At 42.7% G+C, this 11,313-nt stretch overlaps 1 protein-coding gene across 1 annotated transcript in view; it reads right to left on the bottom strand.

Annotated features, from left to right (window-relative positions):
• The window catches only part of Dnmbp (dynamin binding protein), a 94,953-nt gene extending 84,461 nt beyond the window's left edge, over positions 1-10,492 (bottom strand). Inside the window, 1 exon segment of the mRNA XM_047553218.1 lies at positions 10,399-10,492. The gene's annotated coding sequence lies outside the window, so the exon portion shown is untranslated.
• Positions 10,493-11,313: the final 821 nt, after the last annotated feature.

The following is an 11,313-nucleotide window of genomic DNA, read 5'->3' on the forward strand; positions in this document are numbered from 1 at the left end:
GGTGAGCCAATCTAGCACATGTGAGAAAGGACTAATCTCAGTAACTACAAGGCTGCACACATCTGTCACTCACAGTCCTCAGGCACTGGTCCACATTGGGCCCACCGTGGGGTAAAAGCAGGGACCCTGGAGGTAAACAGACATGAGTCTGAACAGCAGTCTTATCACTGAACAGCAGTATAACTTCAGGGCATGGTTCTTACTGAACTGTACCTGAGCATCCCCATGTGTAAAATGAGGGTTACAAACAGCACCTTGCACATAAAATCATCCTGCAGATTAAGTGGATTAATGCATTTAGTATGGTAACTGGCTTGAAATACTAGCTGCCGTTATTGTTATATACTTCTTTCCTTTCACTTGAATTCAGACTGTTAATGAAACCCAGTAAAATGGAAAGAAGAGACATTTATAACCAGAATAAATAATACATTTTTCTCTAGGAAAGACAATAGAATAAGTTGGCCATAACTTTTCTATGTTCATCTATGAATATACCACCACTGAAACTCCACATCATGTATAACCACAAGAATGGCATCCTAATTAGAATAAGTTATACTCCATGTATGTACAATATGTCAAAATAAACTTTACTGTCATGTAAAGCTAAAAAGAATTTTTTTAAATGGAGAAAATAATAGTATGTTTATTCTTATCATGACTGTTAAAAGAAAGAAAAAGAGACCCATTTGATTAGAGTGGAAAGTGGGGACACAGAAGTAAATCAGTACATATGAGTAGATCTGGAGCAGATATGAGGTCCGGGAAATGGGGGAGATGGTGGATAACAACAATAACTTTCAAGCAGGAGAGCAAGAAACGAAAGTCATATTCCAGTCCTGAGTCCAGCAATGTCCTCCACAGGACAGATTGGGTCTGTGGCACTGTCCTCAAGGACAGCACTAGGGTGTATTATTATTAGTCGTAGCATTCTAGCAGGGTATTGTGGCACATGCCTGTAATCCCAGCAGCTAGAGAGGCTGAGGCAGGAGGACTGCAAGCTCAGAGCCAGCCTCAGCAACTTAGGCCCTAAGCATCTTAGCAAGACCCTATCTCAAAATAAAAAATAATAATAAAAAAAAAGGAGCTGGGGATGTGGCTCAGTGGTTAAGCACCCCTGGGTTTAATCCCTGGTACAAAAAAAAAAAAAAAAAAAAAAAAAAAGGCATATATATGGTGCTAATACAATTTGAGATCTTGCTTCAGGATCAAGTGACTAGGTATATAAACCATACCATTCATCCTGACAACTCCAAACCAGATCCAGAATACTTATTGTTCAGAAATGAGAGAAAAGGCAAAAAAGTGTCCACATTGCTCGGAATGAGAGGAAAGAAAATGCTAGAAAGGGGAGGATGTGGGCTGTGAGGTTGGGGAGTGAAGCACAACTCGGCACATCCATTGCAACTTTTTCTGCTGATGGGGCAGGCTCATTTATCCTAAGAGAATCACCATGTGGAAACAATGCCGAGTGTGTGCTCGGTCCAGAACCCGTGGCTGGAGGTCAGCAGTCAGCATTGACTATTCTCTGGAGGGCCCTACTCCACAACTCAGCAACACAGACCCTCCCTACTCAGCAACACAGACCCTCACTCTCTGCTGTCCGGAAAGTGCAGGCTCCCAAGCAAGGGCTGCTGCCCATGTAGCGGAGTCTGTGCTTGGTGTGCTTAAGAGGTCAAGGAGGAAATGGGGACTCCATGGAAGGGAGGCCAAGAGAACTTTCTTTCCTTGCCCCTCTTGAGTTTCTGGGTTCTGGATCCCAAGCTGCCTTCTGACTGACTAATGCATTTTATGGATTCATGGGTGAGGGCTACAAGCCAGCCACTGTTGGAGGTGCCTGGGATATGACCACAAATACAACAGATTCTTGCCCTTGAGGAACTTTCTCCTTGAGGGACAGGGAAGGCATTTTAGAGAGTGGCAAGTGTTAGGGCAAAACAAACCCAAATAAAACAGTGCAGGGTAAAGGGTCGCGGGAGGAGGGAGGGCAGCTGGATGGAGGTTGAACCTGCCTGCTGACAGGAATGTCAACTTATGGCCACTTGTCCTCACCACACATCACAGCAGCAAAGATGATTAGGGAAACAAAATGATTGTGTTGGGGTTTATTTCATATTTAAAAGAAAGATCAATTACTATTTTCCAAAAGATGGAAGTAAGTGTGATCTAAAGAGAGAAGGTGAAACCAAGGGACTGAGCGGAAGCAAACAAATCATCAAACAAGGGACATCAAACAAATCTCTCCCGCTCTGCCTGCCCCACCAGGCTGGCCTTTGGTTTGCAGGGACTCGGACTATCCTGCTCCATATTGTGATAATGGTGCTGGGCTGTCTGTGCACAGTCGCTTCCTCAGGCGAGGCCTGTTGCAAGTTATCTGCAAGCTAGCTGATTAGTTATAAGCTAATCGTGTCTTTCTAACCATCCCCCACCCCAAAGACCAATCAAAGCAAGATGAACAAAAGTTGACAGCCTAACTCCCAAAAAAGGGTGATACAAAATTGCAGAGTGCGAGATTTTAAACGCACTCCCCTTCTCCATGAATGTACCCTTCCCCCCACATCCAAAAAAAGACCAGAGAGAAATAAGATTGTTACAGGGTTTGGTCCCAAAAGGCAGGATTACAGAATTGTTTTCTATGTTTTGTGAACTTTCTACAATGAAGATGTAGAATTTTTATAATTAGGAAAAAACAACTGGTAAAAAGAGGGTGGGGGAGCACGCATGCGCCATGGGAGTCAGTTGCCCAACACCCTCACAGTGACCGTCGTTGAAGACCTTGCTATGGCTCTTGCTGCTGAACTACCTCACTATTTCTTGAGATATATTTAGGTAAGATTTACACCTGAACAGAGACTGATCCAGAGTAACAAAACTGTAATTTCACATATCTTATATTTATATTCGTGCTGACAACTACAGTTAAGATGCTGCACATGGATCACCCCCCTGCTCTTCACACCAGCTATTTAAATTCTGACTCTTTGCAGCAGGAGGAAAAGCTGACCTGATCGTGAAATAAGCTTATATTAGAAATCTTGGAATGTTTATCATAAATTGATATATGTAGGGTGCAGAAATATTGAGGACTCTTATTTATCTTCTGTTTGAAACCACCTCAGTGTAGGCTTGGGACTTTGGCTTAGAACCTGACTAGTACCATCTTGTTTCCTGGAGAGCAAATTCCAAAAAAGTTTTCAATAAGGCTTAATAATCATTTATGATGTAAGCTCTAAGTAAACTAGGAATAGAGGGAAATACCTTAACTTGGTAAAAAGGTTACACACAAAACCCCAACAAACAAACAAAAATGTTTAGACTTCTCTTAAATTTGAGAGTATGATAAAGATGCCCCCTAGCAATTGTTTTGTCCTACAAGTCCTGGTTAATGCTATAAGGAAAGAAAAAGAATTAAGAGGCTTAAGCATGGGGAAGAAGCAATAAACTACCAGTTTCCAAAGGCTATAATTAACCACCTGGGGGTGGAGGGGGGAAACAATCAACAGACAATTTGAATAAGACAGTGAAGCCAAGCTGCAGGATACAAGATCAGCTGAGAAGAATCAATACTGTATCTCTTAAACTACTAACAACCATCTTGAAAATAAAATTAAAAAGAAACATGATTCACAACAGTAACAAAACTATGAAGTATTCAGATTAATTTAACCAAGAATGCCCTGTTAGACTTTCCTGGGGGAAAACTTTAAAGTTAGTAACAGGTTTAAAAATGAGCTGATAAAGTATTAAGAGAAAATTTGGTGATGTCTACAACTAACTCAAAGGGGTCAATGGGAAAAATGTGCATAGAAATGTAGAGAGGAAGTAATGAAGCAAATGTGGCAAAAGCCTAACATTTGGTGATTCTGGGTAAGGAATACACAGGACTTCTTTGTACTACTCTTAGAACTTCTCTGTTAGTTTTAAATTATTTCCAAGTTTTAAGAAATGCTAAAAAAAAAAAAAAAAAAAAAAAAAATAAGCCAAATAAACGGAAAGGCATGTTACATGCTCTTGGATGGAATATGTTACCATAAAAACAATGTCAAGCTTCCCCCAAATAATTTACAAATTTAATAGAATCCCAATAAAATTACCTAAAAATATAAATTTTGAATAACTTGATAAACTCACTATAAATTTATATGAAAAAATAAAATTTGGTCCAGGAAGAGCTAAGTAAACTTTAAAATGAATGACTTGTAGTGCCAGTTATTACAACATAACTATGAAGTCACTGTAATAAAATTAGAGCAGTAAAAAATGGAGCAAGAGCTACAGACTAATGGAACCAAACAGAGGCTAAAACAGAGCAGTGGATCCATGAAAATCACTTGAGAGAAAAGGGGTACCACATTCAGTGAATGAAAGCATGGATTTTTTTTTTTTTTTTTTTTTTTTTTTTTTGAGATACTGTTGGAACAACTGGCTCAATCAATGGGAGGGGGGAAAAACTGGATCAGTATCTAACACTTTATGCCAATGTGGGCTCTAGACGCAGTAAAATCACAGGCATAAGATTGAGAAGGGTTTCTTAAAACTTCAAAAGCATAAATCATAAGTCAAAGAATTCAGTTGATTACACCAAAATTAACATTTTTCCCCCTTAAACTGGGTGTGGTGGCATATGCCTGTAATCCCAGCCACTCTGGAGGCTGAGGCAGGAAGGATTGAAAATTCAAGACCAGCCTGGACAGATTAGCAGACCTTGTTTTTAAAAAAGAAGGAAAAGAAAGAAAGGGAGGGAGAGAGGAAGGAAGGAAGGAAAGAAATAGCTCAGTGGCAGAGCACTTGTCTAGCATGTGTGAGTCCCTGGGTTCAACTGCCAGCTCCACACAAAAGAAAAAGAAAAAAGAAGGACATTTTCTTGATTAAGGGATGGCAAACACCCAAATGAGAAGATATCTCCAAGTCTAAACATGCCAAGGAGTAAACATCTACATTATAAAATCACTTTTGCAAATAAATGGCAACAACAAAACAGGTATCAGCTTGGATACAAAATGGCAAAGATATGAACAAGAAATATGCAGAAGCAGCTGTGATGTTAAGAGATGTTCAAAATTGTCAGTAATCAAAGAAAAACTAAAATGACAAGATATCACTTTGTACTTATGAGATTAGAAAAAATGGAGAGTCAGACAAAGTCAAGTGTTGGTGGGACATGAGGACATAAGAACCTCGCATGCTTCTAGAGGAAGGGACCAAGACTGGTGCAGCCATTTTAGAGATGAATCTGGCACCATTTAGTCAAATTCAGTCTATGCAAACCTAAAATTCAGCAGTAATCTTCTGAACATATGCCCCACAGAAATATTATGCAGCTGTATAAGAGGACATGTGTGAAGATGTTCTTTGCAGCAATATACATGGTGCTAGGGAGCAGGGTCAACCCAAGTATCCACCCACTGCTCCGAGGACAGGTAAGAACAACTGTGGTAGGTACACAACAGCAGGGAGTGTGATGCAGCATTCAGAGGCAAAGAATCAGATGCATTCATAGCAACGGGCATGAATCCTAAATATAGTACTTAGGGAAAAAGAAACAAAATGCACTAAAGCATTATAAATTAAAATACACACATATAAAGCAAACACTTCCACTTTGCAAGATCCTATAGACAAAAAGATACCTATGAAAATGCATTAGGATGAGCACCTAGGAGGCATGAGATGAGTGGGAATGGGGCAGAGGAATTTAAAAACAAGAAATCTTTTAGACTCTGTGTGTTATAAAAGAAGATTTCAAATGACCTATGATAAACACAAAATTAGAATTGTTTCCTTCCCAAAAGCTCCCAATTTTCCTAACAACAAAAGCTACTCTGGTTGCCAACTCTGTTGATGAGTAACAGCTTTTCATCCTTTTTCAGGCAGGAAGGGAAATTCAGGGATCAGCAGAGTATGAAAGGGATGAGCAGAGAATATTGACAGACCAGTGTTTTTGTCTCACGCCCTGACAACTGGACTGAAAAAGATCTGATACCACTTGATTTGTGGTGATTCAGTTCAAGATGGGCTGGTGTCAAGTTTTGGGGTCATTTGAAGCTATCTGCTTTTAGAACCTCTCCCTACACAATCCTCTTGCCTCCCTGTAGAAATATTCCACAGAAGTTGGAATCTCAAAATCTTGAACTAGGGGGAGCTGGGGACATGGCTCAGTGGTAGAGCACTTTCCTGACACACAGGAGGCCCTGGGTTCAACCCAACACTATAAACAAAACAAAACAAAACAAAACAAAAACAAAAAAATCTTTAGCTAGAGGGACCCAATTATGCTACGGATGAGGAAACAAAGGCCCAGAGAATAATTCTGGTTTATGGTCACATAGCTCCCACCACTGAGCTACACCTCCAGCCCTCAACCCTTTCAAACATACTTCACCATCAGATTCTCTGTTCAAACACCTGTAAAGGCTTCTCCTTCACTCAGACCCAAGGTCAAAACTTGTAAATGGCCTACACCGATGCCCCTCCCCACTCTCACACTCTCTCATCTGATGTCACTCTCTCCTCATCCACATTCACCCTGCCTGGCCACCACGAATGATCTTGCCTTGCTGTCCCTCCAGTGTGCCAAACATGCTACTGCATCGGACCCGGGAACTTGCTTGTCCTCTGCCTCCTGCTCACATTCTCAGTTCCTTTAGGTCTCAGATCAAAAGTCATCTCAGAGGAGGACACAGTTGTGCAGGCCTATAATTCCAGCTACTCAGCAGGCAGAGGCAGAAGGATCGCAAGTTTGAGGCCAGCTTCGGCAGCTTAGCAAGTCGCCACCTCAAAATAAAAATAAAAAGGGCTGGGGATGTAGCTCAGTGGTAGAGCTCCACCCACCCCCGCCTTGCCCCCCACCCTCCCTTTCAATCCCCAGGACCCCAAAATTTTTAAAAAAATTAAATTTAAAAAAAATAAAGGAAAAGTCATCTCAGTATAGGGCTTCTCTGACCACTCTATATAAAATAACCCCCCACACCCTTCCTTTACTTATGCTTTGAAATTTTCCATAGCACTCTGATCAAATGACCTATCCATTCACATATTTATTAACTGTTGGTCTCCATCATACTAAAATGTCTATTCCACCAGAGGTGTGTCTGTTTTGCTCATAGTTGCATCCCCAGCACTTATGACAGTGCCCAGCTCGTACAGGTACTCAAAGAATAGTTGTTGAATAAACGAATGAGTCAGAACCCGTGCACCCCTCAGACTTCAGAGTCCTGCACGCCCCATTTGCCTTACTGTGCTATCACATCTTTCAGTCAGAAAACCAACAAATCCGAAAGCGAAGCAACACACTTTATGTCTATTTTACCTCCCACTGCTACTCTTTTTAGCATCAAGGATAAAGTACCTAACCAAAAGTTAATGCCTTGGTGTGTTTAGCAGCTCTTTCATTATAGAGCTGCTCTGTGATCTGGATTTAGGGCCGGTACTTCAGACCTCTCTGCCTTTCCAGGCAAGAGACTATCTCATAATTAACTCCTGACCAACAAGACTATTTTATCCAACCTTGAAAATTAGTTTATTCAGACATTTTGCCAGGCAGAATGTAATAAACTATCTCATATTAATTGAATTAATGTTGTGAAATTTTTCAGTATTCTGAATGAATTTTAAAGATGTTTTAGCAGAAAACCTAGCACACATGAGAATTTCATTGGCAATATCTTATTATAATGCATGTTATAGGTAGTACATTAACTGACTTCAAAAATGGTAGAATAATACATCTAGAAAATAAGTCAAGTCTAGACAGGTGCAGTGGCACACACCTGTAATCCCAGTGGATTGGGAGGCTGAGGCAGGAGGATTTTGAGTTCAAAGTCAGCCTCAGCAAAAAGCGAGTTGCCAGACCCTGACTCTGAATAAAATACAAAATAGGGCTGGGGGTGTGGCTCAGTGGTGGAGTGCCCCTGAGTTCAATCCCCAGAACCCTCCCCAACAACAAAAAGAAAAGAAGTCAAGTCTTATACCTAGTAATGTGTACACAAACCTCTATTTGCATTCTAATTATTGAATCATTGAAAAAAATCCCCCAAATTTACACTAAAGTTTATCTGTAGTTTGAAGTACTGCTTTTCATTTATTTTAGCCCAACACAGATAAAACTGACTTGGAAGGTTGAGAATAATGATGAACTTGAGGCTGGGTACAGTGGTGCACGCCCATAGTCTCAGTGATTTCAGAGGCTGAGGCAGGAAGATCACAAGTTCAAGGCAAGCCTCAGCAATTTAGTGAGAGGCCCGAAGTAACTTAATAAGGCTCTGTCTCAAAATAAAAAATAAGAAGGCTGAGGATGTAGCTCAGTGGTAAAGTGCCCCTGAGTTAAATCTTCAGTATTAAAAAAAAAAAAAAAAAAAGAACCTGAAGCTTCACTATGTACCGTGCAGGAGGTGTTTCCTTCTGAGACAGAAGCAACAAGTTGCCTGACTCTGGAAGCTTCCTATAAGGTAGTCTTCAAGCATAGAGTAGATTAGAAAAAAAAAAAAAAATATATATATATATATATATCAACCTGGTCCACTTAACCCTTTTTCAGAAGCAGAGCCTCATGGAGTGTCACTATGTTGTAAGAATGAACACGTACCCTTAGGTCTTGTGATTCAAGAACCACGTTTCATCTTGCTCTCTTAGAAAAATAATGTAAGTTCAATTAGTGCTTTTTAAGGAGGCTCTGCATTGCCATGTGGATGGACTAGGAATGTGAAGAGGGTCTCTCCAGGTAAGAGGGGCACTTGGAGAAGAATGGAGACAGAAAAAAGATGGAGATGGGCCCTGCTTTGTGGCTGCAAGACAAATAACTCACACATATTTGAACAGAGTCTACAGAGATTATTACATCTCAGTCAAAAAACACAATATGAATGTTATAGAAGAGCCATCTTATCACATTTTCTGAGTCAGAATGTTCTCAGTTTATTGCAAAAGTTATCTGTTACACTGCATAGAACTCATTCTCAGGTCTGATTTAGCACTTCTGCACAATATGCCAAGCACTCCATCAGTCTCCAAATTAAGTGAATTTAACACCGAAGTATTGGTAATCTGAAAATCACTTTTCCCTTACTTTAGCCCAACACTGATAGAATAATAATGAATTTGAAGATCCACTATGCATCATGCAGAGTTTTTAAACTCTTTTTCTTAAAACTTTTTTTTGTTGCAATGAGTGACATGTGTTACAAATTAGCATGTAAAATCAGAGAACTTTAAAGACAGAGAGAAGGCTTAGAGATGCCTTAATTCAACATTTTAGAGAAACAATGGGTGCTGATGTATAAACCAAGTTCCTCATTACATTGAATCTACTCAGACTGTAAGAGTAAAGCAATACAGCACTGACTGAGGAATCACACCTGTATGCTGTCAGTACTGCAGGCTTGCAAAATATACTACAGATTAATCAGTTCTACTCACCCACTGTAACTCAGTTATGTCAATGATGGAACTGAACTATGCTCAAACCCTAAATATTAAGAGTCCCCATTAACATGCCACACATCATCACAGAATCGCTAATTATGAAAAGAAAGTGTTTCAACACATGTTCAGATTACTGTAAAAGAATTACTATAAAACAGACCGAAAGGCAAATTAGAAGTATTACAGAATAACATGAGTGCCAAAAATATTTGCCTTTCATTACAGTATAATTGAGACAGTAAAGGATAATGATATTGTAGTTAAAGTTGGTTTTGGCTTTGGTTTTGTATTTAAAATTTAACTGTGTACATCAAGCATTCTTCACAGCTCCTAATTTGCACCAGACTCTGGCTGTTTGGTAACTCCAATTTTCCTTTATTCAAGTGACAGCACCTCCGACACATGGATGCTCGGCGGACATCAGTACCTACAAGTGTCCGTGGGTACTTGCAAAACTCCACCATGTTATAACCAAAGCTGCATCTCCAGTTAAACAGGCCTTAATCTTGCTTGGGAAACCATCTATCCTTTCTCCCTGACACAGAATCACGGACTCCTATACCCACTGGCAGTGTGGCTTTGCGCATTTGTAAAAGCAAGGGGCTGGGCTAACGCTGAACTCTTTTTCCAGCTCTCCGATTCCGCCCCAGTGCCGAGTGGCAGGGCGGTGCAATGCAAAGAGCCCCGGGCTTGACAACACTTGAAAAGTCCACGTCCGCGCCCTCTGACTGCCTCTCCAGCCCCGGGGACCCGCGGCGGCCTGGCGGTGCGCTACAGGAGCGCGAGCTGGCCCGTTGCGCCCACCGCCCTGGCGGGCTCCGGACGCCGAGCGCAGCGTCTCCCGGGGAAGGGGCGGCGCAGGCCCGGCCGCGCAGCGCGTCCCGCAGAGCTGGGGTCCCCTCTGCCCGCGGCCCCGGACAGCGGCCCCGGCCCCTCGCCCGGCCCTGCCAGGCCCCGGCCCGGCCCAGCCCTGACCTGCTGTCCGCCGCCTGGAGGTCCCTCGGCGCGGTGGCAGTTGCGGCCGCCCGTCCCGGGCCCGCTGTCACCTCCGGCCCTGGCAGCGGTGGGCGGACCGATCCCGTGTGACTCAGCGCGCCGCCCCGCCTCCCGCCTCCCGCCTCCCGCCTCCTGCCCGGGCTTCCGCCTCGGCCGGCGCCCGCTCGGCCCGGGGTCGCCACGCTCCGCTCCGCGCGCGCCCACCTCCCCGGCACCCGCCCCGCGCTCGCGCCCCCTGGCGGCTGGCCCGACCCAGCTGCCCCGCGACATTAGAGAGGCGGCGCTCCGAGCGCCTCTACCTGGGAAACTGAGACACGGGGACGCTGGTCCTCCGCTACATGCTGGGCATTCAGTCCTCGGTGTTCCCTCGCCCCTCACCCAACCGGTCAACTAGAGAAAAGACAGAGTCCCTTCAGAGAAGCCCAATTCCATTCCTGTTTGTTTGCTGTCCTCTGCTCCCCTCAGGCAGTTTTCTTTACCTTGTCACACAGTACTAGCTGGTGTTCACTTCTGTCCATTCCATTCCCTCTTTGTCGCCCCCCCACCACCACCACCAAGGAAAGTCTCTCAGCACAGCTTTAAGAATTTAAGAGGAAGGATCAACCACATACAAGAACTATGCAGGAATGAGAGAACCCCCCCAAATATCTCTGGAATCCCCTAAAAGATTCCTTCTTTGTGCATAAAAGATCACAAAGTCACTTTGCTTGGTCCTATTTTTGGATTGATGTGTTGTAAGTTTCTGGGATCTAAGAGATTCTAAAGAATGTAGCGGGTCTATCACCACGCACACAGAGCAGAGATAAGCCTTTATTTCAAATTTTTCATTGGATACGTTTTTTCCCTTTCCTCTGCTTTTTAAAAAAATCAAGATGAAATATGCATGATAAAATT

The sequence above is a fragment of the Sciurus carolinensis genome, chromosome 5 (assembly GCF_902686445.1).
Source record: "Sciurus carolinensis chromosome 5, mSciCar1.2, whole genome shotgun sequence".
NCBI classification, from domain to species: Eukaryota; Metazoa; Chordata; class Mammalia; order Rodentia; family Sciuridae; genus Sciurus; species Sciurus carolinensis.